This window comes from Oryctolagus cuniculus, chromosome 14 (assembly GCF_051225735.1).
Source record: "Oryctolagus cuniculus isolate XC-2025 breed Fujian yellow rabbit chromosome 14, ASM5122573v1, whole genome shotgun sequence".
Classification (NCBI taxonomy): Eukaryota; Metazoa; Chordata; class Mammalia; order Lagomorpha; family Leporidae; genus Oryctolagus; species Oryctolagus cuniculus.
This window is the reverse complement of record NC_142880.1, coordinates 21469375-21494540: the sequence shown is the minus strand read 5'-3', so window position 1 is coordinate 21494540 and position 25166 is coordinate 21469375. Positions and strand designations below refer to the sequence as shown.

The 25166-nt window shown below is 43.9% G+C and overlaps 1 long non-coding RNA gene across 1 annotated transcript; it reads left to right on the top strand.

The window, feature by feature from the left end:
* The first annotated feature begins 14214 nt into the window (after window positions 1–14214).
* On the top strand, window positions 14215–17183 carry LOC149122258 (uncharacterized). Its single transcript, XR_016220549.1, has 3 exons — window positions 14215–14599; window positions 15544–15701; window positions 16400–17183. It is a non-coding gene; the product is annotated as an uncharacterized LOC149122258 (long non-coding RNA).
* Window positions 17184–25166: the final 7983 nt, after the last annotated feature.

Here is a 25166-nt window from a genome sequence, read left to right as displayed (position 1 = left end):
CTGCACCCACGTGGGAGACCCAGAAGAAGCTCCTGGCTCCTGCCTTCGGATCGGCACAGCTCTGGCCATTGCGGCCATTTGAGAGTGAACCAGCAGATGGAAGATTCTCTCTCTCTCTCTCTCTCTCTCTCTCTCCTTCTATGTAATTCTACCTCTAAAATAAATAAATAAAATCTTAAAAAAAAAAAAAAACCATGTGCTCAAATTGGATCTTTGTTCAGATAGACCACCTGCCAAGTAACAATAGGAGAAATGGAAATGTGGACTGGGTATTACCTGATATTAATAAACGAATCATTGTTTTCAAAGTTATATTTATTTATTTGAGAGTCAGAGTTACAGAGAGAAAGGGAATGACGGACAGACAGAGAGAACTCTTCCATCCCCTAGTTCACTCCCCAAATGCCTGCAATGGCCAGACTGGGCTCCACCAAAGCCAGGAGCCTGGAACTCCATCCAGGTCTCCCACGTGGGTGCAGGGGCCCCAGCTCCTGAGCCATTTTCTGCTGCTTTCCCAGGCGTATTAGTAGGAAGCCGGGTTGGAAGTAGATGGGGTACCAGCATCACAGGAAGTGGCTTAATCCACTGTGCCACAATGCTGGCCCCAAAAAACTAGTAATTTTTTAGATGTGATCATCTCACTGTGGCTATGAAAAGTGATCTTAAAAAGTACGCTAATATGTTAATATGGAATGTAGTATTTATTTTATATAAAGTACATCACCATAGACAATAAGAACATTGGCTTTTATCTGTATACTATAAGCAAAATACTTGCAAAAGGGATAGTAAGCTTTTAGAAAAACATTCAAAAGCCTTGCAAAACTAACTGTTTCTTGTCTCAACCGTTGAGAAATAGTTTTTTTTTCTGTTTTCCATATTTGTTGTGCTCTTTACTTAGTATAGAGTTAATCATATTGTATAAAGTTCAATGAAAATAGATCTTAGTAAAAAATAAGAATGGGAATAGGAGAGGGAGGAGGAAAAGGGGTGGGAGGGCAGGTTAATGTGGGAAGAATCATTATGTTCATAAAGTTGTACTTATGAAGTATATGAAGTTTGGGTTTTTTTTGTTTTTTGTTGTTTTTGTTTTGTTTTGTTTTTGACAGGCAGAGTGGATAGTGAGAGAGAGAGACAGAGAGAAAGGTCTTCCTTTTGCCGTTGATTCACCCTCCAATGGCCACCACGGCTGGCGCACTGCGGCCGGCGCCCCGCGCTGATCCGAAGGCAGGAACCAGGTGCTTCTCCTGGTCTCCCATGCGGGTGCAGGGCCCAAGCACCTGGGCCATCCTCCACTGCACTCCCTGGCCACAGCAGAGAGCTGGACTGGAAGAGGAGCAACCGGGACAGGATCCGGCGCTCCAACAGGGACTAGAACCCGGTGTGCCGGCGCCGCTAGGTGGAGGATTAGCCTATTGAGCCGCGGCGCTGGCTGAAGTTTGTATTCCTTAAATAAAAGGTTTCTGGGGAGAAAAAAAAAGAATTCACTCCAACAAAAATATAAAAAGTAGTTATTTCTAGCTCCAACTTTCTCTATTCCCCAGTCATCAAAGTATTTATTAATCAACCTTTGGAATTTCTTTGCACTGATGAAATGACTGGCGCTTGACGTAAGTGAATTGACTAGAAACACTCTGCAGGCACACTGGTCCCGAATTCCACTGCTATGTCCTCATTGTGCCTGCCTTGTGCAAACCTGCCTTGCAAGTTGCTTGATATGAGTTATTGTTTGCATGCTAATAAACGTCGAGCTTCGAACCTCAGGTTGAGGTTCACCTCATTTCTGTGTTTGTAACATATCATCTCATACCTATGTGCCGGGAGAAGAGACAGTACCTACCTATATCTACCTATCGGAAATCACTATCTAGCTACCAAAGAACCTCATTGTAAATGGGGAAGGAGTGAATGCCAGTTTGAGATATAGTACCCTCATGTGTAAGTTCTGAGCTGAGTGCAACAACTCACTGTGGTTGTCAGACAGGGAAGTATTAAGGAACTTACGTCGTAAAGGCCTTAAGGCCCTAAAGGTCCATTTTTCTCTCTTTTAACTTAAAGAAAGCTTTAGAAAATGGTTAACTATCCTTTCATTTAAGTTTGTATATAAAAGTAACATCAGATATATATTTTCAAATCAGAATTTAGAGCTTAACTTTAATTTTCAATTTTTTGCCTTTTTTATTTTCCTCACAAGAGTATCACCCTCCCTAAAACAGATCTTACTATCTTTTTACATGAAAAACATGCTTAGGTTGGTTCTTTGAGGCTAATGTAAAACATATTAAACCTATAATCTCTACCAAGGTGAAAAAACAAAGGGTGTGTTAGAGGACTGTGTGGTCCATCTTATTAATTGATCATAAATCATTGCTTGCCATTTATATGCTAATTCTGGGAAAGGCCAAGAACCCCCCCACCTCAGGTCCTTTGTTCAAAAAAGCATTCCTGGTGCTGAATCTTGTCAGAATAACTCTCAGCTTTGTGCAAGCATTAAAAAGCAGAAAGAAGCTGCTTAATATGCTATCATTCAGGACTTGACACGCCTGCAGAGTCAGCAACTTATTTTAAAAAATCAAAGGTCAGATGTCAAACCTTTCTGGCCGTGCTATGACTTCTTTTAAGATCCCCTGGTCACAATTTGTTAAGAGCAGCATGGCTTTCAGCATTTTCTACCATTAACCCCTTATGCACGAAGTGATTTATATAAATAAATAATATACATTTATATTATTTTAGTTTTGAGCTAATTACATGATAGTTAACTACAAATTTGCTCCCAATTAATGTAACAAGTTTATTCTTGAAAAATTGCCCGAACATCAAATATTTGTGATGTATGTATTTTAACTTTGTCAGGAGCACATGTTTGAATTAAATGGCATCAAAAATATGCAATGTGGAAAAAATGTGCAATGGGGACACAGAGTGTGGCGCAGCAGGTTAAGTCACGGCTTGGGACACCCATGTCCCATATTGAAGTTCCTGGGATTGAGTCCCACTTCTGCTTAGATCCAGCTTCCAGGCTTTGGCCTGGCCTACACCTGGCTGTTGCAGGCATTTGAGTAGTGAACCAGTGGATGGAAGATATCTCTCTCTCTTTCTCTCCTGCTCTCTGTCCCTCTGCCTTTCAAATCAATACATCTTTAAAAAATAAAATACACAATGAAATTCCTTATGTAACAAAAAATAATTTATGTTAAGTTGTAGGTGCTTTTAAATATCAACTTTATGTTTGAATTTATTTCATATGCACCTGTAACTTCTAAATAAGGCAATAATTAGAGTTCAGGGCTCATTAATCCAGCGGAAGAAGTGAAAATTTAAATTCCTTGATATTTCCTTATTAAGGATGTGAATCAAATGTATACAAAAATTATTGTTTTGTTTCATATCTGGATGTTTGCAAAGTAGGGGTTGATAAGGCCACCTGAAGAAAGGTTGCCATCCCCGAAGGGAGGTACTTTGGGATATGACCATGTCACTGGGCATTGCACCATAGCTAAGAGCAGAAGCAGCTTACAGGCCACTCTGTTATTCTTCCTCTACAAAATTTGCTTCCCGACAGAGAGACAAGGAGAGAGAGATTCCCCCATGCAACTAGTTTACTACCCAAATGCCTGCAGTATCCAGAGCTGGGAACTCAGTCTGGGGCTCCCATTTGGTTGCCAGAGACCCAACTACTTGAGACTTTACCTGCTGCCTCCCAGGGTGCACATTAGCAGGAAGCTGAAATTGGAAATAGAATGAAGAGTCACTCTGATGTGGGATGTGTGTAGCCCAGGTGGCATCTTAACCACTATGCCAAGTGCCTGTTCCTACAATGTTCTGAAATATAAAAATTCACACACTTCAGATGGAAAGCATATAAACAATCACATGATCTGAAAAGTAATAGAATTATACTGTTTTATACATTAATGTTCTTATATATTTTTAATTAACTTATTAACTTTTACAAAAAATCATACATATATCTTCTCAACCTATTTTTCCTGCAGAAGTATAATATTTTCACATATGAAAAACTATTCTATGATTTTAAAGAAATCATAGTAATAAGGGTGTTTTTAAGTAGTGTACATTATTCAGCTTTTGTCTATCTTTAGAGGTAAAGCAATAGAAAAAATCCATAAATCAGAAAGTATATTGAGATTTTTATTCATTTTCACATATCAAAGCAATTCTTTCCAAATGCTTTCTATTTTCCATTTACATACAAAAAAAGATAAATGGTGAGTTTTTATTTTTTATATTTATTTTTCTGAAAGGCAAAGCAACAAAGAGAGAGAGAGAGTCAAAGAGAGAGATCTTCCATCTTCTAGTTTACTCCTGAATGCCCACAATAGCCAGGGCTGGTTCAGGCTGAATCCAGAAGCCAGAACTAAACCTGGGTCTCCCATGTGGGTGTCAGGGATCCAAATACTTGAGCCACCACCTACTGCCTCTCAGGGTCTGCATTAACAGGAAGGTGGATTGGAAGCCGGGGTGGCATTCTCAGCCCTAGGCACTGAGATATGGACTGCAGGAGTCCCAAACAATGGCCTGACCAGCTATACCACAACACCCACCCCAACAGCAGGTTTCTAGAGCAGTTGTAGGATAGGTAAGTCAGTCCATTGTTTCTGTGTGCTGAGAACAATTTCAAAGATAGGCCTAATCACGGAGGAGCACAGAGAACGGGCATCAAGCAGGAATGAGAGTCTCAAGCCAGAACTCACAAATTGGCCTGATCATTAAACATGGCCCCACTTCCGAAGCTGCCAGTCCAATAAGTCTAGGACCAGGCTGGGAATCCCAACATTTAATAATGTCCTGGGGAGTCCTGGAAAACAATTCTAGTCCCTCCAACAGGAAAGCCTAGCTGTTTTACGGGTTCAAGGGTAGAAGGAGGCCATCAATGAGGCTTCTTCCTGCCAAAGATGGACCCTGTGGCTTATGCTTTGAAGTTACCACCAGAGCTAAGAGTCCACAGATTAGCATCCGTAAGGATCCCCCAAGACAACAGAAAGGAAAGCTGTTACAGAAAGAAGGCTGGTTTTGAGATGGCTCACTCTGACCATCTGGGGGAGAAATTAGGGAGGCCTCCATTAATTAATTAAAAGATGCCTGGCCGGCACCTCGGCTCCCTAGGCTAATCCTCCACCTGTGGCGCCGGCACACCGGGTTCTAGTCCCTGTTGGAGCGCCGGATCCTGTCCCGGTTGCTCCTCTTCCAGTCCAGCTCTCTGCTGTGGCCCAGGAAGGCAGTGGAGGATGGCCCAAGTGCTTGGGCCCTGTACCCACATGGGAGACCAGGAGGAAGCACCTGGCTTCTGGCTTCGGATTGGCGCAGCGCTGGCGGTAGGGGCCATTTAGGGGGTGAACCAACGGAAGGAAGACCTTTCTATCTGTCTTTCTCTCTCATTGTCTAACTGCCTGTCAAAAAAAAAAAAAAAATGCCAGAGGTGTTAGTGACTGGCTGGACGTCAGTGAGAGTGCTCGGAGAAGGCAGCAAGGGAAGTGACCGGATGACCAGTAACAGATGTGCCAGTCAAGGGGATATGGCGTTCCAGTAGAGCTGGACTGAGCAGAAAGAAGGAAGGTTTTCTTCTAAGTGTGCAGTTCAATCCAAAACCTGAAAGAAGGGTTTGGCGGTGGTGTATCTGAGAAGAGGAGAACCACAGAGCTCTGAGGAGGCTCCGTAATGTAACGTTGGCTTAATGTTCCAGCAGAAAATTTGTTTAAATTTTTTGCAGGTTTGCAAGAGGGGCTGGCACTGTGGCGCAGCGGGTTAACGCCCTGGCCTGAAGCGCCGGCATCCCATATGGAGGCCAGTTCGAGACCCGTCTGCTCCTCTTCTGATCCAACTCTGCTATGGCCTAGGAAAGCAGCAGAAGATGACCCAAGGCCTTGGGCCCCTGCACCATGTGGGAGACCCAGAGGAAGCTCCTGGCTCCTGGCTTCGAATCGGCGCAGCTCTGGCTGTTGAGGCCAATTGGGGAGTGAACCAATGGATGGAAGACCTCTCTCTCTCTCTCTCTCTCTCTCTCTCTCTGCCTCTCCTCTGTCTGTAACTCTTTCAAATAAATAAATAAATCTTTAAAAGAAAAGAAAACTATAACCTGCAAGAGAGACTAAAAAAAGGGTTTGGGCGTTTGTTTTGTTTGTTTTTAGAATGAGGATAATGTCACAGAAAAAAAAAAAAAAAAGAAGAAGGCCTTGGGAAGGAGAAAAGCCTCATTAGTGACAGAGAAAGCCAGCAAGGTAAGATCAAAACCAGGATCAGGGACCTGTGCCCTTCAGAAGTCAATGGTGGGCCGGCACCTCGGCTCAATAGGCTAATCCTCCACCTTGCGGCGCCGGCACACGGGGTTCTAGTCCCGGTTGGGGCACCAGATTCTGTCCCAGTTGCCCCTCTTGCAGGCCAGCTCTCTGCTGTAGCCTGGGAAGGCAGTGGAGGATGGCCCAAGTGCTTGGGCCCTGCACCCCATGGGAGACCAGGAGAAGTACCTGGCTCCTGCCTTCGGATCAGCGCGGTGCGCCGGCTGCAGCGCACCGGCCGCGGCAGCCATTGGAGGATGAACCAACAGCAAAAGGAAGACCTTTCTCTCTGTCTCTCTCTCTCACTGTCCACTCTGTCTGTAAAAAAAAAAAAAAAAAAAGTCAATGGTGAGTGTGCCAAGGCCCATCTCCTCTGCATGTGTTTCTGCTGAGCCACACAAGGTCAATCAAACGTCCCCTTCCCGCTGATGGATCCTGAGTAGTGACACACAGGGAGGGAACATGGTGGAACCCGGGTCTGTCGATGTCACAGCTTCACTTGCAATGATCCTGTATTCTGTGCTCAGAAGACTTCTTTGTTCAGCATTTTCTATGCTATGACTTACACCAGGATCTTTCCAACAAATGACACTTTATCTCATGTTATTCTTTTATTTAAAGAAAAAAAAATTTTTATTTGAAAGGCAGTTTGACAGAGAAAGACAGAGAGACAGAGTTCTTCCATCTGCTGGTGCACTCCCCAAATGGCTGCAACGGCAACAGTAGGAGCTGGGCCAGGCCAAAGCCAGGAGCCAGCAATTCCATCTGGGCCTCCCATTTGGGTAGAAGGGGTACAAGTACTTGGGCATGTTCCGCTGCTTTCCCAGGCACATTAGCAGGGAGCTGGACGAAACACTGAGCAGCCAGAATGCAAACTGGTTCTCCGCTGTGGGATACTGGCATCAGGCAGCAGCTTAACCTGCTGTGCCACAAACTCTGCTTCTGCATGTTACTCTGAATTGGCTTCTTTTGCTTATAATTAGAGATCCCAAGCTAATCAAATAGTCTTGCCTTTTTTTTTTTTTTTTTTTTTTTGACAGGCAGAGTGGACAGTGAGAGAGAGAGAAAGCTCTTCCTTTTTGCCGTTGGTTCACCCTCCAATGGCCGCCGCGGCCAGCACACTGCGCTGATTCAAAGGCAGGAGCCAGGTACTTCTCCTGATCTCCCATGGGGTGCAGGGCCCAAGCACTTGGGCCATCCTCCACTGCACTCCCAGGGCCACAGCAGAGAGCTGGCCTGGAAGAGGGGCAACCGGGACAGAATACGGTGCCCCGACTGGGACTAGAACCCGGTGTGCTGGCGCCGCAAGGCGGAGGATTAGCCTAGTGAGCCGTGGCACCGGCTGTAGTCTTGCTTTTGTTTTCATTTTTGATAAAATGAACCATTCTTCAGCTTATTTCCTGAAGCAGGAGAGAAGAGGGGGCAGGTGATTGATACAATAAAGTCACCGAGTAGACAGAAGGGGATGAAATCCAATCTACAGCATGAAAAATGAGCTGTGAGTTGTGCACCTCTTCCCTGAGGAAGGGGAAATACAGAAGCTAAAGAAGCTCTTTGTAAAGGGAAGTCAGGTGCGGTTCTCACTCCATGCCCTCAGTCTTTGTTGGTGAGATGGGCAGAATCAGCACCTGCTGAGCATAAGAACGGCGGTGGGAAGAGGCTCTGAGAGCCAAAGGAAACGTTCAGAACAGCCACTGGTGGTTGATCAGTCACACACTGACCAACCCCAACTCCTAGCCTCGGCCAGAAGGCAGCAATTTAGCAGCTTCAGTGCATAGAGCTGTGATTTTTCCTCCAGGAACTCTCAGCTGCTCCGTTGCAAGGGCAGAGAAGCAGGATGGCTAGATTGAGAGCTGAAAGCAATATTGAAAGCATGATTTAGGTACAGGACACCAGGGTCTGGGGCTGGCCAGGAGAAAATGGGAAGACAGACAGAGACTGATGGATTAGGAGAAAATGGAGGACTCAAAGCATAGGGGGTCACGAGGTCAAAGAGCAAGCATAGTTCAAGTAAGGACAGGAACATTACCAAACACAGATGCTGGAGCAAGGCACATGCCGTGCCTCATCCTGCACCTGGAGCCGAATCTCTCTATGGATGAACATTGGCTTTTATCCATCTTGAATCTGCTGTGCTGTCTCAGGAACTCCTGGTTTTCTATGACTGTCACCCACACGCTGCATGACCACTTGGGGGGGCTCTTGCAAAGAGAATGTCAGCCCACTGATTGATAATGAAGCTCCCCTAAAAAAAACTATGACATTATGTAAGTTATTTTAGCCTAGTCCAGGTAACTGGTGGGTTTATGGAAAAATCTTTTTTTCTTTTTTTTCATTTTTGTGAACAACTTCCCCATTGCTTCCAACGGAAGAACAACTGACTTCTGGTGTTCTAGCAACCGGGATTTTGGAAAATGCTTTGACTTGAACACAACAATTCGAGTTCCCACTATTGCTAGCCTGATCTGCATCCTTCTTATTATCTCTTCAGTGGTAGTAGATGTTTCTTTAGGAGAGGATCTGAAAAAGGCACCATAATAGAGACATTGCTCTGAGGGGTAGCCTATTAATAATACCTTTAATCTATTCTGCTTCACAGGTTTTGAAAAAATTCTATTGCTTAGTGCCACTCCTCTCTACTGCTGACTATGAAACAACAACCTGTTGCATAAATTGCCACCTACCTTTTATTGTACAGCAGCCATGTATTAAAGCTGTAAGGCCAGTAATTACAGTGATGAGAGTGGTGTTATCTGCTATGACTTCCTGTTCAGTTTTACTTTGCAAGGGTGTTAGCCAGTTACCTTACTTGGATAGTGTGGATTGTTCAGCGCATAGATGATGCATTCTCCTCCCCAGCGTGAGTCTCTAGACTGTGGCTAACTTGCGGAGCGTTCTTCACCAGGCTTCAGATGATGGCTTTTGAAGTTGCTACACATGGTTTTATGACAAATACACTTCCTAAGAGAGTGTGAGAAATGTAACCCAAAAAAGGTACTTAAATTGGTTACAAAACACTATATGGAGCACCAGGAAAACTGGCAAGTGCTTCCGGTTCAACTTCATGTCACAGATCAAAGTTCAAAACTTCTGTAAGCAGTTTCCGCCTCTTTTTGTTAAGGGGCATGGCTATCTTTAGCTACAAAGAACTGAATAGAAAAGGGAGACAATGAGATGTGGCTTTTTTAATTACTTTTTTTTTTTTTTTTTTTTTTTTTTTTTAGAGAGAGTCAGAGACAGAAAGAGAGCTCTCCCAAATGCTGGCTGCTTCACAGTTCAAAAATCCGCAACGCCTGGGGCTGGGCAGGGCCAAAGCTGGGAGTCAGAAATTCAAACCAGGTCTTCCATGTGGGTGGTAAAAACCTAATTACCTGAAGCATCACTGCTTCCTCCCAGGGTCCACACTAGCAGGAAGCCGAATCAGGGGCTATGGTGAAAGATGCAAGTGTTCTAACAGCCACTTAACCACTAGGCCAAACTACCGGCCCCAAGGTAATGATTTTGACGTGTTTTCAGGTGACAAAAATAATCCTCAAAATTGTGTTATCAGTGTTTTTTCTCTGTCCTTCTCATGGTGCTAGTAGGTGGCTTGTTTTCTTTTTGCACTGATAGGGTATACTAAAGTCTGTCACATCCCCCTTAAGACACAAGGTTTTATTATAGATTTGGAACAAACTTTTGGTTGCATTTTCAGTGTTCTTTGATTTCATCAGCACCACAAATGTTTTTAACTGGGCACTTCATGGTTCTGCTTTCTTCCAGGAAACACACACATAATCGGATTTTCTGCTACTAAAGAGGAATAAATAATAATCTCCTCTCTCTCTCTCTCTCTCTCTCTCTCTCTCTCTCTGTCTCTGTGTGTGTGTGTGTGTGTGTGTGTGTGTGTGTGTTTCCAAAAGGAAATGAGTTCCCAACAGAAAGAAATAAGCAAAGACAAAGAAAATCGCTAGTGGGAGAAAAAAAGGAAGTTGAAGGGCAGGGTGGTGAGAAAGAGGAGGAAGAGATGTCTACAGCTGAGCAGAGCATTCACTTTCTCTGAACCCCTTCAGTCTTTGGCAATACCCTAGTGGATTGCAGCTTGGAGGGCCCTTCACTGACAGGGGGAGTGGACAGAGAAGGAACTTACACTGGAGAAAAATGCCCATTGTATAATCAGAACAGGGAGGGGGCATGAACGTAGAGGAGGGTGTGGCTTTGCTAGGGGGGATAAGAAAGAAGGTCTGGTTAGCTCAACACCTAAGAAAGATGCATCATTGTACAAGGGGTCTGCAGAATGTTCCCGGAAAATGTGTATTATGAAAAAAAAAAAAAACTATGTGTGGATTTCAAACATTGTTGCAGCAAAATGAATGTTTTAAGTTCCAGTTTTCTGGAAACTTTTTGAATATTTGTATAGCTGTAGTCTAATTTGTCACTTACCCAACCCACTAAGTCTATTAACATACAGACAGAGTTGTTTTAAAAAGGGAGACCATAAGACAAGACATATGCACAAGGGATAATTTTTGGGAATAATGCCAAGGATCAGGGAGGGAAAGTGGTATGGGCAGGGAGTCTCAACTTGAACAAGACCACAGAGCGTGAGCCATTGGATCCTCTACAGACCCATATAGGATGAACCTCATAATTGTGCATTCAAGGGATAAAGGAGGACAGCATTTATCCCCGGGGACCTGACCTTCATTGGTCACATATAACGTGACAGATCTGTTACCTACCACAGGCATCCACGCAGAGTTAGCAGGGGCAGAAATGGAGAAATGGCCAGTGCAGGTGAGGAGTGATAGCAATCTTTACCTAGCCATGCATGACTGCCTCAGTGATGGCTACAGTCAGAGGAGTCCCAAGAGGCTACTTACAAAATTAATCCTAGCATGTGTATTCTAGTATAAACATGTAGTGTACCCTAGTGAGAGAGAGATTTGAAGGCCCTGGCATAAGTAAAAATGCAAAAATTAGCAACTTTATACTAGAGAAAACCTAGAGGATCTCACCAATGATGATGGCACAAACTGACATTACCTCACAATGTGATGTGTGTGCTGATAAGGGTACAGTGTTAATCTAATGTAATATTCTGCCCAACCTAACTTGAATCATGATGAAACATCAGAAAAGCCCAAATTAGGATACTTTTTACAAAACAAATGACCTTAGCTCTTAAAAAGTAGCAATGTCATGAAATGAAAAGAATGTAAGAATGTAATTTCCAGATTAAAGGAGATTAAAAGAGAAGTACAAATTGAATGCTGTGTGTGATCTCACTCATTTTGAACCAGAAAAAAAAAGATATAATTCCTAAAATAGATGATTAGAAAGATGTGGAAACCTATAACAGGTCTTTTGATTAAAGTAATATCTCAATGTCAAATGTTCTGATGTTGATCATTTTATTACAGTACATAAATAAATATTTCTGTTCTTGGGAATGTATTTAGGAGGAAGGGAGCATGGTTTCTGCAACTTACTTTCAAACGTTTCAGTCTCTTTGTCATTTGTTCATATTTGCAGCCTTGAAGCTCCTCTGTTCTTTTTGTTGATAAAAAACATACACAATGTGCTTGTTACAAGAACTACTGGATAAAGGAGGGAGCAGGGAGAGAGAGAAAGAGAAACAGGGGGGGCAAGGAGGGGTGAAGGAGAGAAAGAGAGAAGGAAGAAGGAAAGAGGAAGGAGACAGACAGCAAACGTGGTCATCTGTAACGATGGGTGAACCTGGGTTCAGCACGCAGGTGTTCTTTGCGCTATTCTTGCAGCTCTTCTCTAAGAGTGAAACTATTTCAAAACAAAAAAGAAGTTTAAAAAAAAAATGCTCTGCATAAATAGAGTTACCACTGAGGCAACAGAAGACCCAAGCCCTAGACAAAAGGCGTTGAGGCCTGTTACGTTTCTGCTTTCTCATCCAGTATCTTAAAGAATTTTGAGAGCTAACTAAGGCAATGTATGCAAAGGCGATCTGAAAGTTGAAAGTAACGGTGTTACAACTGGGAGTCTGGTGTTTGCAGACCGCTTAATAGATGGGGTGTCAGATGATGCCTCATCTAAGCAAAGGCGGATGCACCCAGAGCAACGGAAGTCAGGAGCATTTAGGTCATCTTCAGCTACCAACCCCCTATCCCAAACAGTTCCCTTTAACAAGCTTCCATTATCTACTCTACTCTAGAGAGTGTGAAATTTTAAAATTCTTCTTATTATTTTATTGTACATATGTATGGGGTACAGTATCATAAATCAATACATGTAATCAGGTTAGAGTTTCCATTTTTTTAAACATTTAAAAATGTGAGTACCATTTAATAATAATTGTACACAGTTTAGGAATGCGCCATTTCAGCGAATATTGTAACACACCCTGATAAAATCCGGATTCGCTGTCTTTGTCCTTACTTTATGTTCGCAGCCTTGAAACTCCTCCATTCTATTTGTTGATAAAATACTCACAATGTGCATATTACAAGAACCACAAGGATAAATGTTTCATATCCTCAAAGATTTTGGAGCCTACCAGGAATGAAAGTACAACAGTAAAATAAGAAATGGTTACACAAACAAAGAATCGGAAATCAGTAAACCCGAGGTTTGGGAACAAATAGCGAGTGTTTCTGAGCCCTGATGAACGAGATCAGTGGGAAATATGAAAAGAGCATTCCAAGCAGAGAAAACAGCTGGGAAAGTTCTGAAAACAGCTCATGTATTTATTCTCTTGGGAATTCTTTGCCTCCGAACACTTTCCTTCCTGTCACCCACGATGCCATGAAAATCTCCACATTTTTACTTTATGTTTGATCCCAACTTTTGAAATTTACAGTGTATGCAAAGGCTGGGTAAGCACACCACAGTCATGAAAAATGAATGGAAGATCCTGATAAAACTTGTTGTCAGGTTTGATTAATTTTCTTCCTTCCTTCTTTCCTACCTACCTTTCTTCCTTCCTTCTTTCTCTCTGTCTTTCCGTCCTTCCTTCCTTTTTTTCTTTTTAATTTATTTGAAAGGCAGAGTTAGAGAGAGAGAGGGAGGGACAGAGAGATAAAGAGATCTCCCACTTGCAGTTTCGCTCTCTCAGATGGCCACAATCGACAGGCCAAGGCCAGGAGCCTGAAACTCCATCTGGGTCTCCCACGTGGATGCACAGTAGTCCAAGCACTTGGGTCATCTGCTGCTGCTTTCCCAAGTACATTAGCAGGGAGCTGGATCAGAAGTGGAGCATCCAAGACTTGAACAGGTACACATGGGAGGCCAGAGTCGCATGTGGCAGCTACATCTGCTGCACCACAATGCTAGCCTCTGATAAATCTTCTTAAATCTGCTGCTGGGCCCCAAAAAGGTTATGGGATTTTTTTAAGCTAAAAAAAGCAGCAAATATTTGTATACCATGCAGTCTTCGTTGCATTGGGATTTGGGTTATTTCAAAGAGCCCTTTGATTAATGATGCAAATTAGTCTAATTACTGAACTGAAGCACAACTCTCGGAAGTGATGTCAATGGCTTGGAAAAACCAGGTTCATCACAGAGCCCAAAGACCACCCTTGGCAGTAGCCGTAAGATGACTCAGATAGCAAAATAAATAAATAAATAAATAAAAATAAGGTAAGATAAACTGTGAGGATGCAGGTGAAACACACCTTTGTGTTTTACAGATTTCACTTGCACCAGGGAGCAAGGCAGCCAGCAGATGTCCTCCACTGCCCCGGCACACAGGTAAAAGTGGAGTTTCAGTTTCAGCTTTTCTCTCTCTTTCTTTGAAATGATTCTAGCTTCTGCTTTTGAACAAACAGTAACAGTTTCTGATCCCTGTTTGACTGTCATTGAAGACCAAATAGAGAACTTGTTTTTGAGGCAGGAAATGCTGGTGAAACTCCTAGCCCTCTCAGCACTTTCTAAGCAAATTTAGGGTGGTGGCTTCTGTGCCCTTGTTGTGGAGTGGTGGAGTGCTTTCTCTCAGTGAGATGCACACTGGATTCTGGAAGTTACAACAACCCAACCCCGGGCATGTATAACCTATCTCACTTAGCACCTGCAGAATGGAAGACCTAGTACTGCTGACTTTTGAAAGTAGTACCATGACTTGATTTTAGGCGATGTCCAAAAAAATGCTCTCATCATCTGGGAAGAAAACAATTCAGCCTTGAAACAAGAGACTTGGGAGGCATGGTTAGAACTAACCTGCTACACTTCTGCAACAACTCAACACTGAATGAAGATGAGCATACTGGACCTTTTGTCTTGAAAGGGCAACAAAATGCAACTTGTTAGAACAGTGTTAGCTCTGATGACTTTGGCTGCCAATTTATGCTAAAGTAAGTATTTTTCTTTTACATTCCTGACAAATTCTTCCCTTTCTTCTGCTCTCTTCACCAAAACGATTTATGAGTCAGGTTTCCCTCTACTCAGTTAACTTAGGCCATCACTAGCTTTTATGGAATAGTCTCTCTTTCTTACCAAGGTCTTTGATGTGCATTTTATTTTTCATTAAAGATCTGTTTATTTGAAAAGCAGAGTTACAAAGAGAGAGAGAGAGAGAGAGAGAGCGCTTCCATCCTTTGTTTCATTCCCCAAATGGCTATAAGAGCCAGGGCTGAGGGCCAGGCCAAAGCCAGGAGCCAGGAATTTCTTCTGTATCTCCCACGTGGGTACAGGGGCCCAAGGACTTGGGTCAACATCCGATGTTTTCCCAGGCACATTAGCAAGGAACTGGATCAGAAGTGGAGCAGCTGGGGCTAGAACCGGCGACCATACGAGTTGCCAGCACCCACAGGCAACAGCTTTACCTGCTACACCACAGCACCAGCCTCTTGATGTGAATTTTTAATGTACTCTACCTATAATGAAAATGATAGCAGCTGTCAGGTAGGAGAGGCAACTAGGGAGATTTCTCAAAATATGGCTCATCCTAGGGTGGATTGTGAAACCCTCAGAGAATTTCAGAAACCCTCTAGAGGCAGTTTTACTAACACACAGCCATTTCTAGCCCAGGTTGTGTTTTCTCCCTTGGGACTCCGGCTTTAATGAACAGCATTTTACCTAAAGCATCCCTCGGTGCCACACTGAGGGGATTTCCCTCAACTATGCCCTGTTCCCAAGCCTCCTGCCAAGCTGTTCTGGAATTGCTCCCCCTCACCACTCCCAGTAAGCAAACTCTCTCTGAGTTAACACCTAAACTGCATCCATTTGAGTGTGATTCATTTGGTCTCACTTTACTGTCTGCTAAAATCAAAACATTATTTGCACTGTTATTACTTAGGCTCTATTATGATGGAAGAATGAAAAAAAATTTTTTTGACTGACAGCAGAGTACTTATGACTTTGAGAATGAATCAGCTGTAATTGAGATGTTGGAGAATAAACTTACTGTCATTATCACTCAGTGTGTGAAAAGGTCTGGATGACACTTTTTTAAAGGTAAGTTTGATAGATGTGTTTTTTTTTTAATAAAAATTTATTTATTTATTTGAAAGCCAGAGTTACAGAGAGACAGAAAGGTTTTCTATCCCCTGGTTCACTCCCCAGGTGGTCACAACGGCCAGAGCTGCACCTATCCGAAGTCAGGAGCTTCTTCTGGAGCTCTCATGTGGGTGCAGGGGCCCAAGGACTTGGGACATCCTCCACTGCTTTCCCAGGCCATAGCAGAGAGGTGGATAAGAAGTGGAGCAGCCAGGACTCGACCAGCACCCATATGGGATGCCGGCACTGCAGGTGGCAGCTTTACTCACGATGCCACAGTGCCCGCCCTGATAGATGTGGTTCTTAAGACTCTAACAATTCCACCAAGCAGGTGGTCTTCTCTCTATTGTGCAGAATGAAGTTAGGAAAGGCAAGGGTGGATGTTTGAAGCAGTGGTTTAAGGTAGCACCTGGAACTCCTACATCCTATATTGGAGTGCTTGATTCTAATCCCACTCTACTTTCAATCCAGCTTCTCTCTCTCTTCTCTCTCTCTCTCTCTCTCTCCCTCCCTCCCTCCTCTGCCATTTTAATAAAGTGAAAACAAACAAAAATGAAAATTAATAAAACAACAACCAAAAAATAGTGCTGCAGGGCTGGCATACACTGATGCCAGCCATCATCTTGTTTTTTGTTTTGTTTTGTTTTGTTTTTCAGTGTTCTAAGAAAAAGAGAGACAGAAGGAGGGAGGGAGGGAAAAGAAAAGAAAAAAGAAGAGAAGAGGAAAAAGAAAGAGAAGAGAAGAGAAGAGAAGAGAAGAGAAGAGAAGAGAAGAGAAGAGAAGAGAAGGCTGACATCAGGGCTGGTGTTGTGGGAAAGTAGTGTTAAGATACCACTTGTGATGCTGGCATTCCATATGAGTTCAAGTCCCAGTTGCTCCAGTTCAATCCCATTGTGGTTATTTGTGGAGTGAACTAGTGAATGCAAGATCTCTCTCTCTCTCTCTCTCTCTCTCTCCAAATAAATGAATAACTCTTAAAAAAAAAAAAAAAAAAGGAAAGGAAAGGAAAGGTTGACACTCATTCTAAGTAACAGCCCAAATCTAAATCATGTCTTGCCTGTCAGACATCAAAGCTGAGGCCATAATTTTGCCTAGATCCAAAATGGCACATACAAAGGCACTTCGGAAGCCAGTGCCGTGGCTCACTAGGCTAATCCTCTGCCTTGCGGCGCCGGCACACCAGGTTCTAGTCCCAGTCGGGGCGCCGGATTCTGTCCCGGTTGCCCCTCTTCCAGGCCAGTTCTCTGTTGTGGCCCAGGAAGGCAGTGGAGGATGGCCCAAGTGCTTGGGCCCTGCACCCCATGGGAGACCAGGAGAAGCACCTGGCTCCTGGCTTTGGATCAGCGCGGTACGCCGGCCGCGGCGGCCATTGGAGGGTGAACCAACAGCAAAGGAAGACCTTTCTCTCTGTCTCCTTCTCTCACTGTCCACTCTGCCTGTCAAAAAAACAAACAAACAAACAAACAAAAAACAAAGGCACTTCAGAAAGTTCATGAAGGAGCAGGCATTTGGTGCAGCTTGGGACACCCACATCCCACATCGGACTGTGTGGGTCCTGCTTCCAATTCCAGCTCCTGCTAATGCACACCTGGGAAGCAGCAGGTGGTGGCTTAAGTTATTGGGTCCCTAACACTCATGAGGGAGACCTAGATGGAGTTCTGGGTTCCTGGCTTTAGCCTGGCCCAACCCTGGCTTTTGCAGGTGTTTGGAGATTGATCCAGAAGATGGAAGATCTCTCTCTCTCTCTTTCTCTCTCTGCCTTTCAGATAAATAAAACTTATAAATGACAAAATTTGAATCCATGGTAAATGGATTAAAAATATTTTTGTTCTTCACACATGTATTTTGAAATCCATGCATGTGAGGGGTCATCAAAACATCCATGGAGGCCGGCACCGTGGCTCACTAGGCTAATCCTCCACCTTGAGGCGCTGGCACACCGGGTTCTAGTCCCGGTCGGGGCACCAGATTCTGTCCCGGTTGCCCCTCTTCCAGGCCAGCTCTCCGCTGTGGCCAGGGAGTGCAGTGGAGGATGGCCCAAGTGCTTGGGCCCTGCACCCCATGGGAGACCAGGAAAAGTACCTGGCTCCTGCCATCGGATCAGCGCGGTGCGCCGGCTGCAGGGTGCTGGCCGCAGCAGCCATTGGAGGGTGAACCAACGGCAAAGGAAGACCTTTCTCTCTGTCTCTCTCTCACTGTCCACTCTGCCTGTCAAAAAAAAAAAAAAATCCATGGGAAAAAAAGTGTGTATTATGAAAAAACTATGCATGGGTTTCAATAAATTTTTATACCAAATAAACTCATTTTTAACTCAGTTCTTCCATGAACTTTTGAAGTCCCCTCATGCACATTCTTATTTCACATAGCAGAAGAGCAGAGTGGATAGAAGAGACCTGGGAGAACTTTTTGGACTCTGGGAGAAGGAACCCAAGAATGACAGAAAATGGAACAAGAGAAGCGACATATGACATCTACTCATCTCGGAATGCTTACTGAGTGGCTACTCCGAGTGAGGTCCTGTGCTATATGATGACAAGCAGGAGGAGACAACAGTCTCACGCTTCCTGAGCTCATATGGGAATGGAAGGTGGCAAAGCACCATGACCTGCCCAGCAAGGGACATCTACAAAAGAGTGGCCCTTCAGGGTAGAGCTTCATTTTCATTTTTTTGGAGGATGAACCAACGGCAAAGGAAGACCTTTCTCTCTGTCTCTCTCTCTCACTGTCCACTCTGCCTGTCAAAAAAAATATTTTATTTATTTGAAAAGTTTACAGAGACGGAGAGATGGAGAAAGAGAGATCTTCCATCTGCTGTTTCACTCTCCATATGGCTGCAACAGCTGGGGTTGGGCCAGGCTGAACCTAAGAGCCAGGAACTCTGTCCAGGTGTTTCATGTAGGTGGCATGAACCCATGGGCCATCTTCTGCTGCTTCCCGGGCACATTAGCAGGAAGCTGGATCAGCCACACAGAGTAACCAGCACCCAAACCAGCACTGCGATATGGGATACAATTGTCCCAAGGAGCAGCTTAACCTGCCACACCACAGCACGGGGTTCTTAAAATGTTTGTTTGCCCACAAATTTTTGTTCCTTTTTCAAATAAATGACATATACATGTGAAACAAATTTCAAAAAGTAGCAGAGGATATACAGTGGAAAGTAAGGACACTTCCTAGTTCAATCAATTCCTCTTCCCAGAGACAAGCCTTGCTTTGAGTTCCTTTCACATTCTTCTGGGGAGGGGGGTTGTCTTTCAGTCTTTGTTTAAACATATGTAGGTATACATAATTTTTGTTAACTCTACATCTTGCTTTTCTTAACAATCCCTGTCATGTCAGTTTGACATGAGCTGGGCAGAGAGCTAGGTAGAGAAAAGGAGCTGAGAGATTGACAGCGGTTTCCTTGCCAGAGCCAGGCACTGCTAAAATCCCACTCCCTTCTGGGTGGATCCAACACGGCCCTAGGCTCAACACATACACTTCCTCATGATGTACCTGAGCCTCAACTCCCATCAAGTACAAGATGCCATGACGCCCACATGCACACCGAGCTCAGTGTGGAGGTGCTGAGTTACCAGTTGCCCTGACACCCTGCCCAAACTCCATCCTATTTGCTTATTCAGTTAGGGTACCATTCCTTACTTTAGGAACTCAACCTGAACTTTGGTGGGTGCAACGACAGGGGCAGCAGATGCCTCTCTTTCTCTCAAGATTTACTTATTATGTGAAAGTCAGAGTTACAGAGAGAGAGAGATCTTCCATCCACTAATTCACTCCCCAAATAGACTGGGCCAGGCTAAAGCCAGGAACCAGGAACCTCTTCCGGGTCTCCCATATGGATAGCAGAAGCCCAAGCACTTGGGCCATCTTTGGCTGCTTTCCCAGGCACATTAGCAGGGAGCTGGATTGGAAGTGGAGCAGCCAGAACTCCAGCCAGAGCCCACATGGATGCTGGCACTGAAGATGGCAGCTTAACTCGCCACATCACAGTGCCGGCATCTCCACTCTTTCTCTTGGAGAGAGGCTGCCTGCCTTCACTTCTGAAGGTATACTGTCTCTTTAATCTCTTTAAATGACTGCTGCTCTTATTCTTCACATTATTTGTGTCTCTGCTTTAAATTCTTTCACACCAAGACAAGAACTTGGAAATCCAGCTGGAAATACCATTTCCCATAACTATATAGGAAGTACGTCAAAAAGCTTGTGGGAATGGAATTAAAGGATAAAGTCTTTCTTGGTGCAAAACTTTTGAAATCCATGAAGTTTTTTTCATAACAGACATTTCCTGTGAAGTTTTTGAAGGCCCTGTGTGTGGAGTTGTGGTCCTTCATCGTAATGGCTACCTAACATTCCACAGTATTGATGTGTCTTAGCTAATTAACCAGTTCCCTTTTAATAGTCCTATAGGTTTTAACACACAGAGTGTTCTTCAAAAAGTGCATGGAAAATGTGTATTATGAAAAAAACTATGCATGGATTTCAAATTTTCTGTGCACCAGAATAAATTTATCTTTTAATTCTATTTTCTATAAATTCTTTGAAGTACTCTCATTTATGTTTAGGTATATGCTACAATGAATATCCTTGTATATATGTATATATATATATGCTTCATTTTTCAAGTGTGCAGTATATGTATGAGGTACACTCATGGAAAAGGCATTCCTGAGTCATGTGTTTATCTAGACTAAATTTTGACTGACGTCTCCACAGAGGTAGGCCCAACCTTCATTCTCACAGATGAGAGCATCTGTGAATATTTCCTTATACCACACCTTTTGACCTTAGCCAAACCCTAGGTAAAATTATGCTTATATCTGTAGTTTTTATTTGAAGTGTTGACATTTTTAATACAAGGTATTCCATGGAAAAAAAGAGTTCCAATTTCTGTTGAAAAATCTGAAAATTTGGCCAATCTGAACCCACTTTTCACATGGTAACAGCTGACTGCTTACTGTCCTCCTTAGACAGGGTATATACACTCAACACGGCCCCCACCAAGTCCATGTTCACCCCCTACACTGAAGCCAAGAGCCAGTTATCATCTAACACACCTGAATTGCTAGCCCACATTATCTTCCTGGACTTAGATGTTTCAGAGTTTTCAAATGGGCTCAAGAGAGATTAATAATAAAAGAGAAAACAAATGAAACAAGAAGATAAGTGGAAATGGAAAAAAAAGACAATAATGAGTGAATGTGGAAGAAAAGTGTGCATGAATAACAAACTTTAGGCACTGCTGAATGATCACCTATTCTCCTGGAGTTTTGTTGCCAAGTTTTTTGCACAAACTTAACCCAACTTTGAGTAACTTTTTGCCTCTGGCACAAACATCTCACAGTAACTTCTGAGAATCTTAGGGACAACTCTGGATATGAGTCTAATTTTACAACAATTTTGGTCCTGCCCTTGTAGAAGGCAAATGTCTTCTATATACCTAGGTACAGAGAGAATTGCGCTGCTTTATTTTATTTATTTATTTATTTATTTTTGACAGGCAGAGTGGACAGTGAGAGAGAGAGAGACAGACAGAAAGGTCTTCCTTTTGCGGTTGGTTCACCCTCCAACGGCCACCGCGGCCGGCACACTGCGGCCAGCGCATTGCGCTGATCCGAATCCAGGAGCCAGGTACTTCTCCTGGTCTCCCATCCGGGTGCAGGGCCCAAAGACTTGGGCCATCCTCCACTACACTCCCAGGCCTTAGCAGAGAGCTGGCCTGGAAGAGGGGCAACCGGGACAGAATCCAGTGCCTTGACTGGGACTAGAACCCGGTGTGCCGGTGCCACAAGGCAGAGGATTAGCCTAGTGAGCCACGGCGCCGGCCAGCTTTATTTTCCTACATCAAAATGAACTCAGAGTTGTGCCCACACTCACCAGGAAAGTAAAAACAAAATAGCAGCTATTAGTCATTACAGTGAGGCAGGAAAGGGGGCTATCCCTGGGACAGGCAGACCCTGCCCTGATAAGTAGGAGAAAGATTCTAGTCTGTGCTCTGCCATCATCTGAGCCCGTGGTGTCCACCCAAAGACCAGCAGCCCATTCTTTTCATGGCAATTCCAGGGACAAGGGACTTTCACCATGGTTCTCAGAACCTCAATCATTGGCTGCATGGGGGGCAGTTAGCACCCTGAGTCAGCACAACTCTGGCAAGTGACTTGGCGGAAATAGGCCACCTTCTTCTGTTCAGCTCCAAAATCCAGTTTTGATTCTTTACTCCTCTGAGATAATCTGGTTTACTTTCCTCCTGACAAAGCAGAGGCAGGAAGAGAAATTCTAACTCAGACCTTTAGAAATAAATGCTGGCCACCCCTGCCTCGCTCATGGAAATGAGATACTTTATCTTCCCTCTGGTATTCACTTTGGAATGCATTGGGGAAAAAGATCACTTTGAGTGTGATTTTCTTATTCCTTGCTGCTTAAGAAGGAAAGTTAAGCAATTAAAAAGGAGGTTAAAGAAAAAAAAGGAGGTTAACCTTTATATTGCAAACAAAAAATGGACAAGGTCTTAGATTAACCAGGCCAACCTACAGAATATTAAAATTACCACAGATGAAACTGCCTATCAAAAAGGTTCACTTGAGGATGGTGCTGTGGTGTAGTAGGTTAAGCCTCTGCCTACGGCACCAGCATCCCATATGGGCACCGGTTCGTGTCCCAGCTGCTCCTCTTCTGATCCAGCTTTCTGTTAATGGCCTGGGGAAGCAGTAGAGAAAGGTCCAAGTGCTTGGGCCCCTGCACCCAGGTGGGAGACTCAGAAGCAGCTCCTGGCTCCTGGCTTTGGACTGACTCAGCCCCAGCCATTTGGGCCATTTGAGGAGTGAACCAGCAGGGTGGAAGAATCCTCTAATTCTCTGTCTGTAACTCTGCCTCTCAAAAAAACAATCTCACTTGAAATGCCTGCATTCTGTATTTCCTGTATTTGAGTGTCTGGGTTTGAGTCTCCCAGCTCTGCTGCTGATCCCAGCTTCTTGCTAATATGCATCTGAGAGGTAACAGTACTTGGGTCACTGACAACCACAGACGGAGTTTCAGGCTCCTGGCTTCTGTCTGACCCAGTGCCCAAAGTTACAGGCATTCAGGGAGTGAACCAGCCAATGGGAGAACAAATTCTCTCTCCCTGCACCCCCCTCCATTTTGGGCCCCTTTTCTACTTAGCTTCTGATGGAAACACATTTGGCCTGGATCTGAGTCCCACCTTCCTGGGGGTTTTTAAGCAAGTGTTCATGTCATCATGGCTGACCTGCAGTTCATCCTGTTTTCCTCAGGAAGTTGAAATGACCTCTTCAGAGTGAGAGACAGTTATAGTTACTGTACTGAAGCTTTCCCTTGAAGGGAAGAACAGGGGAGGTGAGGGACAACAATATGATTCAGGGTCAATGCAAGCTTTAATGCAGATAGGGAAAGTTGAAACAAATCATCACTTACACAGATTTCCATTCTTCCCACTACTGACAGATTGCCACATAAATACGAGGAGGCCTCAACAGGGTCATAGCAATGCATGGATAAATTACTTATAGGTCTCAAATTTTTTTGGCACCAAAATAAATTCATATTTAGGTTCTGTTTTTCCAGAAACTTCTGATACCCTCATAGCCTTCTTTCTTTTTTAAAAAAATTTATTTTATTTATTTGAAAGACAGAGCTACAGAGAGAGGAAAAGACAGAGAGAGACGTCTTCCATCTGATGGTTCACTCCCCAGATGGCTGCAGCAGCCAGAGCTGCACCAATTCCAAGCCAGGAGCCAGGAGCCAGGAGCCAGGAGCCAGGAGCTTCTTCCGGGTTTCCCACGTGGGTGCAGGGTTCAAGCACTTGGGCCATCCTCCACTGCTATCCCAGGCCATAGCAAAGAGCTGGATTGGAAGAGGAGCAGCCAGGACTCGAACCAGCATCCATATGGGATGCCGGCACTTCAGGCCAGGGCTTTAACCTGCTGCATCACAGCGCCAGCCCCCCTCATAGGTTTCTGATTAAGGCTGCTACTTTTTCTTTTTTTTTTTCTTTAATAAAATTACTGCAGGGAAACAGCTCCCACAGCCAAGGTGAGAGCATCTAAGGCACCCCCGCACGTTGTATACAAGATCTCAGCAAGTGACCACAGCTGAAAATTCTGCTCATTGCCCTTTTCCCCAATATTTTGTGATATTTCTAATAAATAATCTGATATTTTAGGCTAACAGGCAAAAAAGATATTTTTTTCCAATGCCTAAGACTAAAATACAATACTACATTTGAACTAGCTTTAACTATAAAGTTGGTTGACTTTCCAAAGTCCACTTATTGTGACTACTTCAGAGATAAGGTGTAGAGTGGAAATTCTGATTGTTTATGTCTTGTAGGAGAACAGTTAAGCCTCCATAAAAACTCAACTCTGTACTTTGCCCTCCTGAGTCCAAGTCTTCATGCAGAACCCAATCCACTTAGGAATATAATTAGTTGCATTCAGTGATAGTCTTTCATGAAGCATTCAATATTATGATGCAAGGCTTTTGCACTGATTTCAGGCAAAATGGCTACAGACAAATAATCTTTACAGGGTCGAGTTTTCCAGAACTGAAGTTGTTCTTAAATGAGAATGATGTCATAATAAAGCAGTATATCAAGGACAATTGCCCAACATGTGGTCTGTGAAAATGAACTTCATTACAGGTTTCATGCCATGAGTCACCACAGCTATAGTCACTGGATAATGTCTTCAGTGCAAATTTTGAGTAGATTTTCCAGTTCACAGACATTTTTGGCACCTTTCATACATAAAACATAGCAGATTTCTCCACATCTCACTTTGTTTTGTTTTGTTTTGTTTTGTTTTGTTTTGTTTTGTGTGGATGGAGCCCAGAGCGTCTCCAGAGCTCCCCGAGGGAGAACAGAGCTCCCCCCACCCCCTCCCCGGCCATCCCATCTGGCTGCTTCCTCTGTTCCGTCCCTGTCCATTTGACACCATTTGTTCTCTACCTTCCACGGATTCCTCCTTGCTCAACTGTGTGATGCTATGGTTTCGTTACCAAAAACAAGCAAATAAAGCCAGAAAACAAATAAAGCTTTCCAGGCAGTTCAGTGCGAGCTGGACAGTAGTGTGAGGGAGCGGCATGAATTCACTCCTGTTTCCTGAACCCTCTCAATGGCTCCCTATAACTTACTGAAAAAGAAAATTAATTTCCTCAGCCAAGTATTCAAAGCCCCTTATATCCTGCCCTAGTGGGTCACTCCACATGTACTCATGTTGCTCACAAATTACCATCACCTAAAACTGCTGCTGTGGGTGGAATGGTACCCCCCAAAACATATGTTGAGATCCCCAGTGCATCAGAATGTGCCCATATGAGGAAGCAGAGCTCTCTGACTGTAGTAAGCATGTTAAAATGAGGTCACCAGGGTGGGCCCTAATCCAACATGACTGGTGTTCTCTATTTATAAAAAAG